At 35.1% G+C, this 22546-nt stretch overlaps 1 pseudogene; it reads right to left on the bottom strand.

Annotated features, from left to right (window-relative positions):
* Positions 1-9984: 9984 nt before the first annotated feature.
* LOC114703247 overlaps positions 9985-22546 on the bottom strand; it is an 80852-nt pseudogene continuing 68290 nt past the window's right edge.

Genomic DNA, 22546 nt, shown 5'->3' with positions numbered 1-22546 from the left:
CAGCTCCTTGACAGCAGTCCTCATCTAAAAGTACATTCATAAATTGTCTAGAATATCAAATATTTATTCCACTTAAAAAATCTAATATGTCCTCCTGGGGCCTGGTTTCGGGACATTGTAATGCTTACAAATTTCTTCAGTGGCACAGGACTGGTTTGTTTCCTAGGAAACAAATGTACTTATACCAAACTGCACACATCCTTAATCACTAAATCCCACAATCTCTCTATGAAGAGACAATTTTTAAAAACTGTTTTTATAGGAGTTACCAGATACATTATCACTGCAGGTAGATTTCCAAACATGCCACGACTGAAATATTATTTCAACCTAAACCAAAATCTACGATATAGATTTTATGAAGCAGTCTTAATTTGGAATAGTACATTCCTTAATGAGGGGAACTGCATGTGTACATCTGAAGTGAATTTGAGACATGCACTCACTTGCTTCTACTGTTATCCCCACATTGCCTTCTTTGTTATATGGAAAATCTAGATTACTTATTATTCCATTCAATAACAAATTTGGTTTGGGATGCCCTTCTTAACTAAATCTTAACTAAAATCTAATTGAAGCCCAATGAAAGGACAATGCTTTTTGCAAGTGGCATTTTAACATTCAAGCCGTTCATCTTCTTCAATGTGAATATAATTTTTATCTAAATGATTTCCGAAGAAAATGCATTCATTTGACTATAGTGCTTCTAAGACCAGTGGGAAGCTCATCATCTTAATATTGAATCTGTAAATCCTTTCCACTAGGGATGATTAACAGCTTGGTCAAGTGTTTATTTTACTTTAAGGAGAATATGTAATTTCCTGGAATAACACATATAGATTTCAGTCCATTTCCCCTTTCACAAGTCACATTTATGCCTTAAACTCAGATGATGTAGCCTACCTCTACATCAGACTTTCTTCTGCACAGTAAGATGATAGCCTGGTAAGTTTTTGTAGTTTAATGAGCATATATAAGTCTGCTCCATGATTCATTTATACTTGCTAAAAAAAAAAAAAAAAAAAACATGCTCAGCCATGCTGATAAGAAGCAGTAACAGTGAATTACTTCCAGATGGCACCTTTTCTCACTACACGTGTGGGCTAAAATACCCCTGGGGTAAAAGTTTCTATTAGTTCAGTGATGCTCTGGTCATTTTGTATCATGTGTTTAAAGCCTTGGTCACAACTATGTGAGATAACTCCAGCCATTAGGCAAAGTGATTAGGTAATGAATATGTTCGGTCATTTACACTTGGTCATTTACACATTCAGTTTGCACTTGTATTCTTTAATCAAACAATAAGCTAAAGTCAATGGTGGATAACCCACATAAATGGGCTCATAATCAGAATTTAATGTGATGGCCCACTTAGAGTATTCAAAATAGTTATAGCTCTATAAAACACAGTGTCCAAAAAGTTACTGGAAAATTTTCTATATTATATTTATCTTTTCTTCCTAAATGGCGAAACAAGCCAAAACATTTTTTGCATTGGTGAAATAAATAGAAAGTGCAAGGAAATTATGTTTTTAACTATAATATTGTCAATTTTATTCATTAGTGTTACTTTTTTCTTAAAACCATAAATAAATAAATTCCAGTCAAAATGAATCTTCAAATACATAATAGATCCATAAAAAGCTTATATATATATATATACATATATATATATCATGCATATAGCATATACATATACATATATATATATATAGCATATATATGAATACAGACACCACACACACACACACACACACACACACACTGGAGGAAAAGAGAAAGGTAAGAAATGACAAACTGGTTTAAGACTTTGCTTATGAAACAGCTTCTTAAGAACACTATAGAGTTCTACTTTGCAGCCCCATATTTTCATCTGGCTTTTATAAAATTATTATTCATGTTCAAGGTTATGATACTAAGATATTATTTGAAGCAATAAATAGCCAACAATAATTGAGTTAAATTTAGAATAGGTAATCTTAAAATAAACAAAAATATTTTGGAAAGATTTCTATCATTAAGCTTCACTATTATATACATCCAAATTTTACCAAATACGCAGTTACAGAGTATAATTCAAATTTTAAAAACTACTCATTGACACTTTTCTTCACATCTCAAAATGTAGGCCAAAGAAGAAAATAAAACCATTTTCAGATTGAATTTTATTCTTTGTATAAAATTAATGAAAGTGGAAACCAAAACATAGTCATCATTGGGTTTAGTTTGTTTGAATCTCAACGATCATGCTAGGCAGAGGGAATTTGGTCAGACTTTTGGATATTTCTACTATCCCTTACAGAAATCTCAACATAAGATTGTTCCATTGCTTGGAAATCACAAATATTTTTCAAATGCCACCTAATTAATGACCAATTGTGAAGTATATTCATTGTTTATATATAAATAATATAAATATTAATTTCTTAATAATTCAAGGAACATTTATCCATTCTATTATTCAGAGCATAACAAATATTTTCATAATCAGATGTCTTATTTATTTTGAATCTCTTGGTTAGTGATGAAAACGCAAATTGCAAATTAGAAAATCTTTTAAGAATAGAGTTCAGTAAGGGAAACGTTTCAAGGTAAGTTTTATTTGAATTTCATTCATTTTAATTAGCCTTTGCTAGAAATCATGCAAGAAAATATTGACTTGAAGTGTCACCTACAGAATATCTTTTAAATAAAGTTCAGGAAAGTGGCTCTGTGGCTAAGAGCATTTATTGCTCTTACAGAGAACCCAGGTTCAGTTCCTAGTTACCCACAGGGTGATTCACAACCATTAATAACTCCAGTTCCAGGGAATCCAATGTAAAATTAAAATTAAGGAAGCCATCCACCAGAAATCAGAACCTCTAACTCTATGTTTATATTACCAGGTTGTCATAACAATGACATAGCCTGTACTCAAAGGAGATAAATTTTATTAGGAAAGAAAATGGATTCAAATTTTAATATCAATTTAAAAATAACATTTGATATATGGTAGGTACATCCCCAGTTGACAATGCATTTCAATTTAAGTTTAAAAAATTGATGTTGTGTTCAATAGATGATGGTGAATATAGGTTTCAAATGGTTTATTTTTAATACATATGTGATTTTCTAGAAAAGCACATGAACACCTGAATACAGAAGACCACATAGAAACATCTCAATTATTAAACAGAATTGGATGAGTCACTTGAGTTCCCAGGAAACTTGGAGGCATTAAACAACCTTGGATTTAAGGGACTGGTTTTTCTTATGGCTCACTAACCTTGGGCTGACTGCTGATCACTACAAATTGTCCTTAGCTTGAAAAGAGCCTTTTAATATTTAAAATTGTTGTTCTCTGGGATCTACGTTGTATATGCAGCCATAGAGCTTCATTTCTGTTGACGTGCATCAAGGTTCATCTGCCATTGCTGCTATTCATGCTGTGTTTTAGCCCTGGGAAACTTTTCTTTCTCTCCAAAACTTAATCAGTGATTGACCTCCAGTTCTGAGAGGTAATTATATCCCTTTTATATAATACATGGGGCTCTTTGTTTGACAGAGAAATGTACATTTCAATGTGACTGCTTCATCTCTTTCAGCTTTTTTTATCTTTTGGAATTGGAGGTATTCCAGCAAGGAATGTCCCTAAGACAAAATTGCATTAAGTTTAGAGGTGTTTGGGCAGTGCCAGAACCTTCTGTGTGATAAAACAAGGGGTCCACACTTGGGACCAAGTTGCACAAAACATTTTCTAGTAAACAGAACAGTTAATTCTGTATTACTCAATTATTATTATAAAAGAAAGAAGAAAAGAAAACAACCCAAACACTTAATATCAACCAAAAAACAACACATGGAAAATATGATAAACGATGGATGTCACACATTCTTAGTATAAGATTAGTAATAAAAATCAATTGCATTTTCATATTTATAAAACTTTTGTGAAGAAAGGTATCAAAAATCTCAACATATTAGATTAATTTAACTACCCTGTGGGTTTTTCAAATCATGAAATAATTTCACAGTTCTAAAATAGTATAGTTTTATCTAAACTTGGCTTAAATACTGTTTTAAAGTCATCTGTTCCCAATTGGAAAATCCAATTCGGTTTATTTTATTTTTAATTTTGAAAAAATCATACAAGTGTACCTATTTACATTATATCCAAACTCCACTCTTCCCCTGAACTCATCTGCCCCCCAACTCCCTCTCTATTCATAAACTTTCTTTCTTATTATTATTGTTATATTTATATGCTTGCATATTCTACATATATATGTTAGTATATATAATGCAACCATTGACTGAGTGAATTTGGTGATGTTTGAGTGTATGTACTTAAGGCTAGCCTCTTAGAATTAAATAATCTAGAAAGGGACTTGTCCACGGAGAAGACTCATTCTTCCTCTCAGCAAGGGTAGAGCTTTGTCACATTTCTCTCATTTATTTTAATACATCTACTGGTGCTGTCACTGTGAAAGTATTGTTTAGGTGACCATATTGTTGAAAGGTCTTGAGTTCAGCTTCCCTGTTATATAATAGAAGATAATATCTCTTAGCAGATGTCCTGGTTCTCTAACTTTTACATTTTTTTTCCCTTCCCATATCCACAAATCTCCCTGAGTGTTACATGTAAGGGTTATGTTGTACATTTAACTAGTTGGAGATTTCTGTGAGAGTCTCAATCTGCAAAATAAAAAATTTTAAAAAAGCTGCTTTGATGAAGGCCAGCAGCTACACTTGTCTGTAGATAAGAGGATAGATACAGATTTGGAATGCAGTTAGAAATTATGTTTGTTTAGGAATTTGGCCGATGTAGGTTCTCCTCTAGGGTCCATGACCTTACCAGCCACAGGTATTTGGCTAGATTTGCAGTAACAGGCATGAATTCAATCTGACTTCAAGTTCAATTAAATAGTTGTTGGTTACTGACAAAATGTAGGTGCTACTATGATACCCTCGGGGATGGTTTGTAATGCTGGCCATGGCTATATTTCATAGACTTTACCTCTGGGTAGGACTATTGATTGATTTCCTCCCTTAGCAGATTATAGAGCAACTTAGTATATATACTTCAAGGCAGGTTATACCTTGATTCCTCCAATTCCTGTGTCCAAAGTATGTCCTATCTTCAACAAAAGTCTTACCTTCAAGTTTTGCAAGGAAACCAAAGGCAGTGGCAATAGTCTGTATCATTTGAGGAGTCTCTTGGGCTCAACAATTTGAAGGGAAAATTTTCATGTCTGACACTAGAGATTTGGTTTTCTTCTTTTCTTTTTTCTTTTTTGTTTAGATAGTCTGTGGCTCTTGAGGGGAGCATTATCACCTCAAATGATAAAAATTTCATTCAAACTATATACATACAAAAATATGTAATATATATAATAGTATATATATAACTATATTTATACTTGCATATGTGTTTATTTCTCAAACGTTTGTTACTTTAGGTATATGAAGGTGTGTTTGCTTGTGTGTGTGTGTGTGTGTGTGTGTGTGTGTGTGTGTATGGACTACATGTGTGCTTAGTACATCAGAGGTCAGGAGAGAACACTTGATTCACTAGAACTGTAGTTACAGAATGGTGTAAACTGCCCCATGAGTGCTATGATATGCACCCAGGTCCTCTGGAAGACCAGTAAATGCTCTCACCATTAGGAGCCATCACTCCAGCCTCATTTTATATGTGTTTTAAAAGTAAACAAATTGAAATGTTTCCCTGTGGTTTCTTTAAACATGTCTTTTTTTCTTTTTTTATTGCATTCATCTAATTAGCATTTATTTTTCAAAACATTCTTTTTTTTATTTTACAATACAGTTCAGTTCTACATATCAGCCACGGATTCCCTTGTTCTCCCCCCTCCTGCCACTCTCCCCTTCCCTCCAGTCTACCCCCCATTCCCACCTCCTCCAGGGCAAAGACTCCCCCAAGGACTGAGATCAACCCGGTAGACTCAGTCCAGGCAGGTCCAGTCCCCTCCTCCCAGGCTGAGTGACCCTGCATAAGCCCCAGGTTTCAAACAGCCAACTCATGCAATGAGCACAGGATCCGGTCCCACTGCCTGGATGCCTCCCAAACAGATCAAACCAATCAGCTGTCTCACCCATTCAGAAGGCCTGATCCAGTTGGGGGACCCTCAGCCTTTGGTTCATAGTTCATGTGTTTCCATTCATTTGGCTATTTGTCCCTGTGCTTTATCCAACCTTGGTTTCAACAATTCTCGCTCATAAATCCTCCTCTTTCCCGCTAATTAGACTCCCGGAGCTCCACCCGGGGCCTAGCTGTGGATCTCTGCATCCAGATTCCTCAGTCCTTGGATGGGGTTTCTGGCACGACTATTAGGGTGTTTGGCCATCCCATCACCAGAGCAGGTCAGTTCGGGCTGTCTCTTGACCATTGCCAGCAGTCTAATGTGGGGGCATCTTTGTGGATTTCTGTGGGCCTCTCTAGCACTTTGTTTCTTCCTCTTCTCGTGTGGTCTTCATTTACTATGGTCTCCTATTCCTTGTTCTCCGTCTCTGTTCTTGATCCAGCTGGGATCTCTCGCTCCCACAGGCTCTCTTTCCCTCAACCCTCGCCCTTTGGAGAAATGGCTGAGATCTACATGAACAACCTGGACATGAGTGGGAGTAACAAACGTGTCTTTTTTATTCTTGCCCCTACTTACTCCCTCTGCCTTTCTATTTACCTTCCTCCTCTTTTCCCAGTTAAATTTCCCCCACCCTGCTTCCACCCCCATTTCCCTCTCCATAACACCAGTATCCTCCTATTCCCCTCCAGATTGTACACTTACATCTAAATATTTGTACCTATGGTTCACAAAAACAAAGCTTTGTATTTCTGGGTCTGAGTTGCCTCAGGCAATGCAGCATTTTTCTAGTCCATATAATTACCTGTAAGTTATATTGTTTAATTTTTCTTTACATCTGAGTAGTATTCTATTATGAATATGTACCACATTTTCATCCTCTGTGCATCAGTTAAAGGATTACAGTTCCAGCTATTCTGAATAGAACAGTGATGGCAAGGGTCTGTAGACTAGGCTGTCCAGTTCTTTGTTCATGTTCTGAAGAGTTCCACAGCTGGATCATGTGGTAGAACTCCTTTTACCTTCTAGATAATTCTCCACACTTATTTCTATAATAATGGGACCAGTTTTCAATCCCACCAACAGTGAGTGGTTTCTGCTTTCTTCACATCCTCACCAAAATTTGTTGTCAAATTCTTGACCTTAGCAATTCTAATGAAATTTCAGAGTAGTTTAAGTTAGCATTTGTCTAATTGCCAAGAGAGTTGAACCCATTTTCAGATGTCAGTTTGCCATTTTTATTTTATCTATTGTAAATGCTCTGTTCATAACCACATCGTACTTTTTAATTGAGTGACTTGTTTTCTTTACTCTTTGTTTTTTTGTTTGTTTGTTTGTTTTTTGGTTGTTTTTTTTTTTAGTTCTTTGTATATTATGGGTACTTTTTCTCTGTCAGATTTATATATGGAAAAGATCTTTTCCCACTCTATGGGCTTTCTTCTCACTTGAATAGTGCTTCCTTTGGTTGTGTAGAAGCTTTTTAGCTTTTTGTTGGCCTTGTCTTCTAGGCAAATGGAGTCCTGGTCAGAAAATTCTTTCCTATACCTGTACCTTGTAAGGTACTACCTGTATTTTCTTCCAGCGGTTTCTTTGATTCAGGTTTCACTTGAGATGTCTGATTCATTTTGAATTGATTTTTGTGTATAATGATAGATGTGAGTCTAATTTTATTTCTCCACATATGGACATGAAGTTTCCTAGCATCATTTGTTGATAATGGTAACATTTATCTTTTTCAAATATTAAAAATTACTGTATTCATGTGCATTCATGTTTGGATCTTCTACTTTATTTCATTGATATACATTGCTGCTTTTTATGCCAGTACCATGCTATTTTTATTATGATAGCTCCACAATTTATTTAGATTACACATAGATTTAGATTATATATAGATTTACACTCTAGCACTGTTCATTTTGCTCAAGATTTCTTTGGCTATCTGTGGTCTTTTGTGGACCAATATGAATTTTTTTTATATTTATGTAAATAATATCATAGGGATTTTAATTAGGGTAACATTGAATCTGAAAATTGCTTTTGATAGCATGGTAATTTTCACAGTATTTATTTCACCAAATTCATCAGCATGTGAGCTCTTTAAATCATCTAGTGTTTGATGTAAATCTTTTTCAGAGATATGAGGTTTTCATTGTACATGACTTTCACATCCTTATTTATGTTTACTCATAGATATTTTATTTTTCTTGAAAGTATTTTGAATGGGAGTACAGTATATCAATATATCTTTCTTGGCATGTTTGTTATTTGTATATAGAAAGTCTATGGGTTTTTGGAAGTTGGTTTCTTATCCTGTCACTTTGCTGAAAGGGTACGTCATTTCTAGAGTTTTTCTGATGGGATTTTTGAGATCCCTTATGTATAACATCATTTTCCTCTGAAAATAGGGATAATTTCACTTCTTTTCATATTTGTATGCCTTTGAGTTCCTTCTTTTATCTTAGAGCTTTAAGTATTTTATTGAAAAGGTGTATGGATGATGGACAGCCCTGTCCTGTCCTGACTTTGATAAGATAGCTTTAAGTTTTTCTCCATTTAGAGTGATGCTGGCTGTGTGTTTGTTAAATACCATTTATAATGCTAAGGAATGTTCCCTCCTGTCTATCTAGGACTTTTTTTCATGAACTCATGTTTGCTTTTGTCAAAGACGTTTTCAGCGTCTATAGTGATCATATAAAAATTCACTTGAATTTTGTGATTTTTCCTTAGGTAGATTTATGTAACATATTACATTCATATAGTCATGTGTCTTGAACTATCCCTTAATCTCTGGGATAAAGTCAACTTGATCATGGTGGATGATGTATTTGTTGTTGATGATGCTTGCATGTATATTCATCATTTTTGTTATCCTCTAGTTTACTTTTTGTTGTGTCTTCACCTGCCTTGTATATTAGAATGAAACTGTCTACATACAAATATTCTAAAAATGTTCCTTCTGTTTCTTTCTCTTTTTGATAATTTAAGAAATATTTGTTGTAGATATTCTTTGAGAGATTGGTGAAATTATGATGTGAATCCATTGGGATCTGGACTTATATTTAGTTGGAAGGCTTTTATTACTGTTCCATTTTCCTTAGTTGTAATGGGTTGAAGTTATTGCACTTTTCTTGGCTTAAGATTGGTGGTTTGGATGAACCTAGAAATTTATCCATTTATTTTATATTTTCTAATTTACTATATTTAATATTTTAAAAATACTCCCTTACAATATTCTGAAATTTTTGGTTTCTGTTATAATGTTTCCCTGTACATTTCTAATTGTGTTAATTTGGGCATCTCTTCTTTTCTCTTGGTTAATTGGGCCAATGGTCTGTTGATTTCATTATCTCCCCCAAAGAAGTAGCTCTTTGATTTGATGATTCTTTGTATTATTTTGTTTCTACTTCATTGATTTTTTTTGTTCTGATTTTCATTATTTCTTTCTGACTACTGGATTTGAGTTTGGTTTGTTTTTGTTTTCCAAATTCTTAAGTTGTATCATTAAGTCATTCATTTATATTCATTCTGATATTATTATTATTATTATTATTATTATTATTATTATTATTATTATATACATTTATTTACAGTTTTTTGGAGTTTGTTGACTTTTTTGTTTTGAACAAAAATCAAGTTGTAAACTTTTATTACAATTTAAAATGAAGTTATTAAAAATCTCAACTTGACTAGATATGAAACAATTTAAGAACCATTAAAGGTGTTATTGAGAAAGAATAGGTCTTTAAAAAACAAAACAAAAAAATGTATTTATCATTACCAAAAATAGACATCTTTAGGCAAAAATAATGAAAACCTCATGATACATATACAATGCAGATAGTTCTAGTATATCTGGACAATGCTCACAAACCAAGCACTTAAGGTCTTCATCTCCAATATTTGTTCATTTCTTATTGGTGGAATTTTCATATTCACTTCTTCTTGATAAATGGATGATGGTAGAGATGGTACTTAGCCCCACCCTGCTCAATGATGGATCAGCTGCCTTTGTCTCTTTGCCATCTGTGGTTTAGGGTTCTCTGGGCCTCTGCTTTGGTAATTGAAGTTATAACATTGAGGTGGCTGCTGACCTTGGGTCCTGTCTCCTGATTTTCCTTGTCCTCTTCATTGCTGTCCTCTCTTGGCTGTCTTTGATGTGAAGAGCCCCTGTGCAATCGTGTCTGTAACCCCAATACATATTCTGTCTCACTAATCCACCTTGCTCTGCTGCACCTTGGTTATCAGCACTATCCATCACTTCTCCTTGCATAGGAATGTTGGAATATTGTGATCGACCCCAATAGGGTCCCCACATGCAGTAAAGTGGGAACTATCATCTACAATAGGGCCAGAATTGTTGGGCTTGGAATTCAGGAGAGCTTTCTGATCCCTCGTTCTTTCCCCAACTCTCACTCTTCTGGTAATTGCATGGAGGACTACTATGATGAAGATAGCATCTACAATGGTTACTGTCTACTGTGTATTTACTGTCTTGAAGTGCAACTCCACCAGGGCTTGCAACATTTGCTACATCTGCATGTTTTTCTCTTTCAACACCATCAAACTCCACAGTCTCTCATCCACATTACACAGTACTTCCTGGAGTTGTTCTTTATGGCAGTTTGCTGTACTAAGTAATACATCTTCCTTGGTGCCATTCCTGTTGATGAAACCATATTAATTCCTTACATTTGACCATTTTACTGTTTCCAAAACTTCACTGCAATGTCCGTGGTGCCATGGATGTGAGGCCGGCTGGGCTGCCACTACGTTGGTTCTGACGTTTAATGTAGGCTCTTAGAGCTATAAATTCGTCCATTAAGACTTCTTTTAATTTGTCGCAGAGTTTTTGTTGTGTTGTTTTCATTTTCACTGAGCTCCAGAAAAATTTTAAATTTCTTTAAATACCCATTTATCATTCAGTTATGTATTATTTAATCTCCCTGAGTTTGTATAATGGCTAGAGGTTTGTTTGCTGTTTATCTAAAGCTGAATTATAGTCAAATACACTCTAATAAATTATTTAAATTGTTCTGAATTTGTTAACATTTGTTTCGTGTCCCAGTATAATGTCTGTATTACAGAAGTGTCTATGTGTGGATGAGAAAAATTTATTATCTTTGGTATTTGGATGGATGTTCTTTAGACATCTCCTAGATTCACTTGATGTATGATGTTATTTAATTATGACATTTCTATGTTTAAATTTTATTCAGATGATCTGTCTATTGACAAAATTCGGTTATAGTAACCACCTGGAATTACTAAGTTGAGATGAATCTGTGTCTTTTAGTCTATGGTGTTCTCTTTATAAAAGCAAGTGAGTCAGAATTTGGTTCACATATGTTTATGGTTACAATATCTTCTTGGTTAATTGGTTCCCTTGATTAGAATGAAGTATCATATTTTATTTCTGCTGACTAATATTACATTAAAATTTATCTTGTCAGACATTAAGATAGTGAAGCCTAATTACTTCTTGGTCCCCATTAGCTTGGAATAGATTTTTTTCTATCTTTTTAATTTAAGGTGTTGCCTATCACTAAAATTAACATGATTTTGTTGTGGACAACAGAGATACAGATTTTGTTTCTTTATTCATTTAATGGACCCCTCTCTTTTGATTGAAGAGTTGAAGCCATTAATACTTATAGTTATAGAAATATATGTGTTGATCATTTTTTCCTTTTTGCAATCTTAGACCTATTTCCTTCTTCTGTAATTTTAGCTTCATTTCTTTCTATCATCTCTTGGGTATGCTTATTTTTCTTTTTAGACTAAATTATTGTTTCCAGTATTCTCTATAAAACTGTTTGATAAACATGAATTGTTTTACTTGTTAATATGAAAATTTTTCATTAACTATGGAAAATAATTTTGTTTGGTATTGTAGTCTAGGTTGGTGTCCATGGTCCTTTAATACTTTAATTATATCTGTGTACATTCTTCTGGCGTTTAAAGTCTCCATTGAGAAGTTAGTCATTATTTGGAAGGATTTTCCTTTATATGTGACTATTGTTTTTCTCTTGTAGTTTTCAATATCCTCTCCTTATTCTATGTGTTTAATGCATTAAAGATAACATGCTATGGAGAATTTGTTTCTTGTCACGTCTATTTTGCCTTCTGTGTGCTTCTTGTATCTTTATGGTTATGTCTTGCCTTTATTTGGAAATGTTTCCTTCTATGCTCTTGTTGAAGATCTGTTCTATGCTACTTACAGGAATTATTTTTCTTCTATGCATATAATCTGAAGATTTGAACTTTTCATGCTACTTATATTTCATGTATGTTCCTTTTCTGATTTTTCTCTTTTAATTTTCTATATTCGTTACTTTACTGATCAAATCTGTCTACTTTATCTTCAAGTCTTGGTAGTCAGCTAGCCCCTTGTAAGGCTTTCCCTTGTTCCTTTTCTAACTAGAACACTGAACTTTTTAATTCCAATTTCATTTCTGCTTGAGTTTTCCTCGATATTTCTATCTCTTTACTAAATTCTGTTTCAAATTCTGACTTGTTTTTGTCATTCATTCCACATATATAAATGTTTTCTTGGACAATACTTGGGCATTTATTACTGTCCTCTGTACGTTAATTGAGCTCTTTGCGCCCTCTTTAAATGACCTGAACTCCTTGATCAAGTTTATAAATGTTCTTTTTTATTGATTTTTTTGATATTTAATAATTTCTGAACAACCTTGCAACAAAAACTTCTTTTAAATTCTGTCTCCAAAGATTCATTTAGCAATTCTCAATACAGAATATTTCTGCAAGGATAATGAGTTTGGGGAAGGGAGCAGTGCTTTGGTCTTTTAAATTGTTGGTGTTGTTGGTGTTATATCAGCATGTAGATTCCTTTTCTTGGTTGTATGTCTGACATTGGATTCTAGTCTCTATCAGGCTGGGCAGATACAAAGCTTAAATGAGATGACCTAGCTCTGACTGCACCACTATTACACCAGTTTAGCCTGGTCAGCTACCAACAACCAAGCACATGAGCATTGTTTCTGCATCCCTGAACCTTCCTCTGGCCCTGGGTCTCTATATCTGCTTTTTACAATCTCCTTCTCTCAGGTCTAGTTCCATACTTGTGGCTTACATACCCAAGGCTTTATCTGGTCAGCTGCTCAGAATCTTGCTACCAGCACCATCCCCACAGTCTCAAACCTAGCTTTGATGACACAGAGCTTACATAGGTTTTCCCTGGTAAATGCCCTCAATCTCCACTTTACAAAACCTGGCTTTGGATGCACAGCTCACACACCAGCCTTGCTTGGAGAAATTTTCCAAAGAATGCCAAAAAATTTCATCTCAACCTGAAGTTGTTAAGAGTACAGAAAAGCATGCATTTTATGAGAATTTTTATGTTAAGAAAATTTTTACTTGATATTTCACATGACTCCTGAAAATGAAATCAACACCTAAGTTTAAAATCAATATATTAAGAAGCGATATCAAATTTAAAAAAAAAAAAAAAAAAAAACTTTGAGATAGAATAAGCTTATGCAAACAGTTTGGTCACTGCATTCCTGAATGTGAACTCATAAAAGAAATAGTACCTTTATTTCACTTATCATCAGGTGAACCCTGACTGTTATAATAATACTTGGTCCCAAGAATGAAGACTAGATGGTAATTACTGTCATCAAAAACCAAGAAACAAAGCCTTCAATCTCATAATCCTACTAAAACCCAGAGGAATGTGAAGATGCCTTGATGTCAATCCTTCAGTTGACGAGAAATCAATGCATGGATAAGATTGCTGTGATAACTCTGGTGTGACTTCATATTGAGTTCAAAAAAGGACTTAAACATATTCCCACTAACTCTTGAGGTGATTGCTAACAAGGTCAGCAGACGAGACTTGTAATAAATACTGTATTGGGGAGAATTAATTTTCTGCAGATCACATGAAGAAATAGTACTATCGATTATATTAAATTATCTATACTAACTATATTAAAAATACTGCTTTACTAAATATGGGAATCCAAATTTAGAAGAAACTCTTAATAAGATGTAGATAAAAGTATTTCTTTTTTATATCTATCTTATAAACAATATGAACAATATCATAAATTTTTAATTTATAATATTTATATAAAATTTATTATGCATTATATTCATATAATATATGTTAAAAATTTGTAATTTGAAAAAATTACCTTGCTGTGTAGAATGTCTTCTTACCATGGCTGACTTCAAACCTCCAGTACTTTAATGCATGCCTTGCCTAAAACCTGAAAACATAAATATCGTATCTCACACCATGATGAGACAATTCTACATACTACCTGTCCTTGTTAGGATTATCATTGCTATGATGAAACATCAGTTCCACATTACTGTTCATCATGGAATGAAGTCAAAACAGGAACCTAAACAGAGCAGGAACCTGGAGACAAGAACTGATGCAGAAGCCATGGAGGAGTGCTGCTTACTGGCTTGCTCACAATGGCTTGCTCAGCCTGCTTTCTTATAGAACCTAGGACCACCTTCCCAGGGACAGCCCCACTCACAACAGGCTGGACCTTTCCCCATTAATTGCTAATTAAAAAAAATGCCTCTATAGGCTTGCCTATAAACCAATCTTATGGAGGTATTTTCTTAATTGAGATTCCTTTCTACCACATGACGTGAGCTTATCTCAAGTTGACAAAGAACTATCTAGCATACCATCCAATTATATACTCAAATTCAGCCCTCCTATCTTTCAGCAATATGCACATCAATATTCTTCTAATACTGAATTTTATTATTTATTTATTTGTTTTTGAAGCAGAGTTTTGCTGTATTGTCCATGTTCTTAAACTCATGATTCAGCAGTACCAGTACAATAGGTCTGCGAGTCTATCATTGTCTCTATTTAACTTTCATTCAGGGTTGGAGAGATAGCTTACTCTATAAAATACCTGTTTAGCAGGTGTAAGAACCTGATTTTAGATCCCCAGCACCCACATCAAAACCTGGTTGTTAGCAGCAGAGTATGTGACCTGGTGTTTTGCTAGGTGCAGGAATGAGAGTGGAGACACATAAATTCCCAGTACCCACTGATCAGTAAGGAAAACTGTCTTCAAAACCAGTAAGTGGAAACAGAAGCATCTCAAATGGCTGAAAGACACATAAAGAATTCTTCAACATCCTTAGCCATCATGGAAATGCAAATCAAAACATCTCTGAGATACCATCTTACACCTGTCAGAATGGCTAAGATCAAAAACACTGATGACAGCCCATGCTGGAGAGGATGTGGAGTAAGAGGAACACACCTCCAGTGCTGGAGGAATTGCAAACTTGTACAGCCACTTTGGAAGTCAGTATGGTGGCTTCTCAGCAAACGGGGAATCAATCTACCTAATGATCAAGCAATACAACTCATGGGCATATACCCAAAGGATGCACATTCATACCACAAGGACCTTTGCTCAACTATGTTCAAAGCAACATTATTCATAATAGCCAGAACCTGGAAACAACCTAGATGCCCCTCAACTGGAGAATAGATAAAGAAAACTGTGGTACATTTACAATGGAATAGTACTCAGCCATTAAAAAAATGACATCATTAAATTTGCAGGCAAATAGGTGGAACCAGAAAAAAACATTCTGAGTGTGGTAACCCAGGCCCCAAAAGAAAAACACAGTATGTATTCATGCATAAGTAGATATTAATTGTAAAGCAAAGGATAACCAGCAACAATTCACAACCCCGGAGAAGCTAGGTAACAAGAAGGACCCTAAGAGAGATACTCATGGATCCCCCTAGGAAGAGGAAATAAATAAGATCTCCTGAATAAACTAGGAGTGTAAGCGGGGGAGGTAAGGGGAGGTGGCAAGAGAACATGAGGGAACAGGATGGTCCAGTTGGAGGAGGGACAGAGAGGGAGAGCAAGGAAAAGCTATCTTCATAGAGGGAGCCATTAGGGGTTAGGAAGAAACCTGGTGCTAGGGAAATTCCCAGGAATCCATAAGGATGAACCCAGGTAAGACTCCAAGTAATAGTAGAGGGAGTCCCTGAACTGGCCTTCCCCTGTAATCACATTGATATCTACCCATATTGTCATCATAGAACCTTCATCCAGTAACTGATGGAAGCAGATGCAGGGATTCACAGGCAAGCACTAGGCGGAGCTCCTGGAGTCCAGTTCAAGAGATGGAGGAGGATTAATATGGGCAAAGGGGTCAAGATCATGATGGGGAATTCCACAGAGACAGCTGACCCCAAGCTAGTTGGAGATCACTGACTCTGGACTGAAAGCTGGGGAACCTGCATGGGATCAAACTAGGCCCTCTGAATATGGGTGACAACTGTGTGGCTTGAGCAGTTTGTGGGGCCACTGACAGTGGGACCAGGATTTATCCCTAGTGCATGAACTTGCTTTTTGGAGCCCATTCCCTATGGAGGGATACTTTGCTCCCCCTCAATACAGGGGGCAGGGGCTCAGTCCTGCCTCAACTTCATATGCCAGACTATTTAGAATCCCCCATGGGAGGCCTTACCCTCTCTTGAGAAATGGATGGGGTGTGGGGTGAAGAGAAGGTGGAAAGATGAGTGGGAGGAGGGGAAGGAGGGGGAAGTATGATTGGTATGTAAAGTGGAAAAAAAACCTTTTAAATAAAAATGAAGGTATTCAGTATTTACCTTGGGCCAACACACACATGAGTAAACATGTGCATATCCACACATATGCAAATAAGACTATATACATAGTCTTACACACATACAATCTCATCTAAATTAACTTACAATGATTCATGAAATATGTCTTCATACTGATGAGATCAAACTGTCCACGGTTACATTACAGATTATTCAAATGCAAGTTTAAGTAGAATGTACAATTATTTTGATCTTTGTTTCCTTTACTCATACCATTAAAATCTGTCATAACCATCTTTCCCTTAATCTTGGCATTCAAGAAAAACTGAGTTACAAATACATGATTTTTCAATTAGTTCAATATAATAAATATGATAGCTTGAGAAATAAGGAATGAATCAAAAAGGCAACCAGAATTATAGTGTTGTAGCATCAAAACAAATGAAACTCTACTAAATACGATAAAGATAAATAAAAGATTATTGCACCATTCTTTTCTCACTGAGGCTGTTTATTGACAAATGTTTTACATATCAAAAAAAATCCCAGGATTTTGTTTCAGAATATTATTTTAAGGCATCTTGTATTTGTTTATGCTGTGGACATTTGTTTAATGATGCAAAGATGTGTTGCATTCTTTTATGTTGCATTTTTTTAAACTCTGTGAAGCTGTTACTGTGCCTATCTAAAACACCTGATGGTCTTATAAAGAGTTGAATGGCCAATAGAGAGGTAGGAGAAAGGATAGGCAGGGCTGGCAGACAGAGAGAAAAAATAGAAGAAGAAATCTGGGAGGAGGAGAAGAAAAAGGAGCAAGAAAAGTGAGAAAATAGGTGGCCAGCCACCTAGCAACACAGCCAGCCACAAAGAGTGAAAGTAAAATATACAGAAGTAAGAAAAGGAAAAAGACCAGAGGCAAAAGATAGAAAGGATAAATTAAGAAAAGATGGCTAGAAATAAGCCAAGCTAAGGCCAGGCATTTATAGTTAAGTAAAAGCCTTCATGTGTGATTTATTTGGGAGCTGAGTGACTGCCCCCCCCAAAAGAGAAAATAACACCAACAACAACCACAGGACTTTCCCTTCTGAGTGCTTTCCTTTTGCATCTTTGTGGTTTGTGGTACCATCGAAGTTTAGCAGTGCAATGAAACCAAACTGATAAGGTGGGAGCAGATTATTCTGTTACTTTTTTAAGCCTTTGAGCTGCATGTCAGTCTAGGGCTGATCATGTCACACTGGTTCAACTTGCTGGTGATGTTCAGTAATTTTCTTCATACTGTTACAATCAATGACTTGAGTAAATAACCATGCTACATCTTCACACTTAGGAACAAAGCATTGACTTTGGAGTGTGTTCCTGGTAAGTATCTGGCATTACTATTTGGATGTACGGTCTCTTAATCATTCCCAGAGCTCCTGTACAAGAATAGACATTTTTAATTTAAAGATTTGTTATTATTATTTCATATTTATGGGCCTTAATTTTTTGTACAGTATATTTTGATCATATTATTTCCTCTTCCCCAATTATTTGTAGTTCCTCCCCAACTCCCAACCCAACTTCATGTTTTTTTTTCCTTAAAAAGCAAAACAAAATTCTAAACAACAGATAAACAAAAAACACAAAAGACAAGAAAGGTACCAAAGAAAAGATGTGGGGCGGAGCACAAAAAGCCCTCAGAGACCATTTTGTATTGGCCAACCACTCCTAAGTAGTTGCTCTGAAATGTGATTAATATACTCAGTGACTCTCCATTGGAGAACATTGATTTTTTTTTTCTCTCCTGGTATGCATCAGTTGAAAATAGTTTCTTGCCTAGGAGAGGTTCTTAGTGCCAAGTGGCCCATCTCTGTTCTGGGATTTTTGTCTACCTTGAACTTTGGAAATTTTGAGAGTGCTGTCACAGTCTCTGTGTGTTCATATGTATGTCAGTCCTATTTTATCTGGAAGATACTCTTTCCTTGGGGTCATCCACCACCTTTGGCTCTTACAATCTTTCCAACCACTATTCCTCAGATATCCCCTCAGATGCTTAAGGGGAAGAGTTTAATGAAAACATCCCAATTAGGACTGAGTGTTTCAAAGTCTCTGACAGTATGTATATTGCCAAGTTGTGAGTCTCTGTGTTAATTATCATTTACTGTAAGAAGAAGCTCCTCTGATGAGGGTTGAGTAAAGGACCAATCTAAATGATTCACAATATATCATTAGGAGTTATCTTATTGATGTGCTCCTTTAACAAAATAGTACTAGTAGTCTTCCTCTGTAGGTCCATCATCTATCTCATCTCTAGTTTTTGGTCAAGTTAACAGAGTCAGGTATGGGTTTTATCTCATGGAGTGGGACATAAATCTGATAAAAAGCGATTATTTATTCTCTTAACATTTGTACCATGACTTTATTAGTGTATCTTGCAAGTAGGTCACTGTTATAGGCTGCAGAGTTTGTAGTTTGGTGATATTAATAACATCTTTCTCCTCTTGTTTATTTAAAAATATTTATACACATGCACATATATATATAATATTATGTAATACATATATATAAGTGTTAAGTATATGTGAACTTTATATTTATATAAAAATTGTATACGTGTATATATTATAAAAATATAAGCCGGGTGGTGGTGGCACACGCCTTTAATCCCAGCACTCGGGAGGCAGAGCCAGGCAGATCTCTGTGACTTGGAGGCCAGCCTGGGCTACGAAGTGAGCTCCAGGAAAGGCGCAAAGCTACACAGAGAAACCCTGTCTCGAAAAACCAAAAACCAAAAAAAAAAAAAAAAAAAAAAAACACAAAAATGCTGTGTCACCTATGACTTTTCAAACATTGTTAGAGTTATTTATATTTCCTTCTTTCCTCTCTTTTTATCCCCCTTCCTCCCCTCTTCTTTCTTTTAAGAAACTTTTAAAAATTATAATATAAGTACATGGTATTTTATCTTCCTTTTCCTATCTCCAACTGATCTCATGTACTCTGCCCAATTTTCTCACTCTTGAAATCATGGTTTCTGTCTTTAGTTGTTATTATTACACACACACACACACACACACACACACACACACACACACACACACTACCTTAAAGCAACCTCTCCAGTCCATTTGGTGATTTGGTGTTACCTGTTCAGAGCTGAACATTAAAGTTTAAATAGACTTCAAGTCTTTATTTTTAAAAAGCTAAAATTATGTCACCAAGCAAAGCCTCCAACGCCAGGAATGGGTTACATCTTGTTGAGTCACTGGCCAAGATGGGCCCATTGAACCTCCCAAACACAACATACTATTGCCAATGCTTTGGGTTATGCTGTATAATCTGATGGTTATACCCTATCTCTGAAGACAACACTTACATTTACTTATATTATCAAACTGAAGAAGTTGAGGTGGTACCTAACTCGAGGTTTAACCCCTATTGATTAGTATCTATGGTACCTGTAGGTACTCTGCCTATTCCTGAAAGAGAGGGATAATCATCAATATCACCCAGATACGAATCCTGCAAAAAACAATAGTGACCTGCCTGCAAGATACGCTGCTGCAATAACAGCACAAATGTTATCGGAGTAATCAGTTGCTCTTAGATTGGATGGAAGACCCCCTTAAATGTTCCAAGACATGGAACCACATACTACTGTGTCCAAGTACCCCAGACTAGATAGGTTACAGACCTCAGAGAATTATCAATTCCCTATTTTCTGGGTAAAGACACAGCAATAAAATGACTTCTAATGCCATACTGCTACACCCATGTATAAGTACCTTACTGAACCCTCATCAGAGAATCTTCTTCTTGCAATAGATAGAACTTAAGACAGAGACCCAGAACTGGGCAACATGCAGAGTAAGAGACTTGGGAGCTTCAGTTAGGTAGGTAGACATAGGGAGATAAAAAAAATGAAAATAAGGGATTTCTTGTCCATAGAATGCAATGTTAGGAAAAACTGTGGAAGACTTGGTGGTAGGTATCTAAATTGAACCAATATTGGAAATGGAAGGACTGAAGAGACCTATGTTTTTTCAGGAATTAAATTCTTCATCTGTCCCATGGAAGGTGATCAGTGATTCCAAAGAGAACTATCAGCATTGACATTATGTTCTAATAACTATCTCTTGTTTTGAGTGTATTACTACACTATCTATTGACCTCAACTTTCTTCTTGATAGGTCCTTGTTTAATGTCCAAACTCCTACAGGAGAGTCATGTTTTGAAATTCTAAACTTCTCCATTTGTTTTGGATGATGACAGCTTGACTGTGTTTTGTCTATGTATGGATTGCTTTTATCTTACTTTAAATAAAGGTTGTTGTGCTACTTTGGCGTAAAATTGAAGACTTTTCATATAATTTTATTAAATGTAAGCTATTATCTGTTTCAGATATATTCCTTTTATACATTTTTTCTCTCCTTCTCTTTTTCCTTTTTTGTTTTTGTTTTTTGAGGCATGGTTTCTCTGTGTAGCCTTGGCTGTCCAGAAACTCACTCTGTAGACCAGACTGGCCTTGAACTCACAGATATCCACCTGTCTCTGCCTCCCGAGTGCTGGGATTAAAGTTGTGTACTACCACTGCCTGGTTCTCCTCCTCTTAAATGCAGGGCATATATACAATGCTGCACATTAATGTAAACTTTTTACAAGTATTTTCTTGTCCTATATTGGATTTAACCATGATATATTGTAAAATTTGCTGATGATTTCTTCTTGATCACATTTCCTACTTATTATTTGAACCTTAGGAATGGCATATCAAATTTTAATTCTTATGACTGGTATGTATACTTAATTTGATGATGCATCATTTTCATCCTCTTGGCTAGTACTTTGAACATACTGATAACAGCTCTTTCCCATGATGTTTATCATTATCATATCCATCATCTAACTAGCTCAACATCTAAGCCTTCCTAGAGACATATTTTTCTTAACCACTTTTTTATCCTCCTGTATGGGACAAATTAGTGTATTTCCAAATATCTTCTGTTGGAAGATGCATATATAAATGATGAATTTGAACCATTCCCTAATCAAATTCTTGTCAATCCCAATTTTTTTGTCATTTTTATAATTGTTACTATTTTTAAAATGATGCCCATGGACTAAAACAACAAAATTTGAGTTATTTCTTTTGTTGTCACAGAATGCTTCTCAGTTAGCTCCATGGAAGCCTAATGATTAGGCCAAGATTTCTGTCTACTGCTTGTATCATTTTTGGTAACCTCTTACAAAAGCCTCTATGATACAGTATTCTGGCAGCTGCGGTTTCATATCTGTACTAGTTTAACAACTCCTCAAATATGTACTAGGTATAGAAAAAGTTGCATAGATGTGGATGATATTGTAAGTCTATAAGCATATGATGAAAAATTTCAAAGTCCCTGATGCACATCCTACACTACAAATTTTACATTTTAGTTTGGGCCATTTTGCTCTATGCTCCCACTAACAATATTGTTTCTCTGAGATCACAGATGCTAATAGATTTAGGTTTTTTTTAATAACTTTATTTGAAATTATAATTATATAATTTCATTCTTCCTTTTCCTTCTTCAAAATTCTCCCATATATCTTTGTTTGTTCGCTTTCGTGTGGCTCTTTTTTCAATTAATGGTTGTTACATATATATATATATATATATATATATATATATATATATATATACATACATTGAAGACTATTTTTTCCTGTTATCAGCATTTCTTAGTTGTTGGTAGTTCCTTTTGGGAGTGGTGGTGAGGCTTCATGGTGTTTCTCCTATCCACTTTTTAAAAATTTAATATTTATACAATAGTTTTTCTGGGGTTTCCATTCAATCATTTTTAAAACATATATATATATATAGAGAGAGAGAGAGATATAGATATATGTAGAT

Source organism: Peromyscus leucopus, chromosome 4 (genome assembly GCF_004664715.2).
Source record: "Peromyscus leucopus breed LL Stock chromosome 4, UCI_PerLeu_2.1, whole genome shotgun sequence".
NCBI classification, from domain to species: domain Eukaryota; kingdom Metazoa; phylum Chordata; class Mammalia; order Rodentia; family Cricetidae; genus Peromyscus; species Peromyscus leucopus.
Note: the sequence above shows the minus strand (reverse complement) of the source record. Positions and strands in the feature narration are given on the sequence as shown.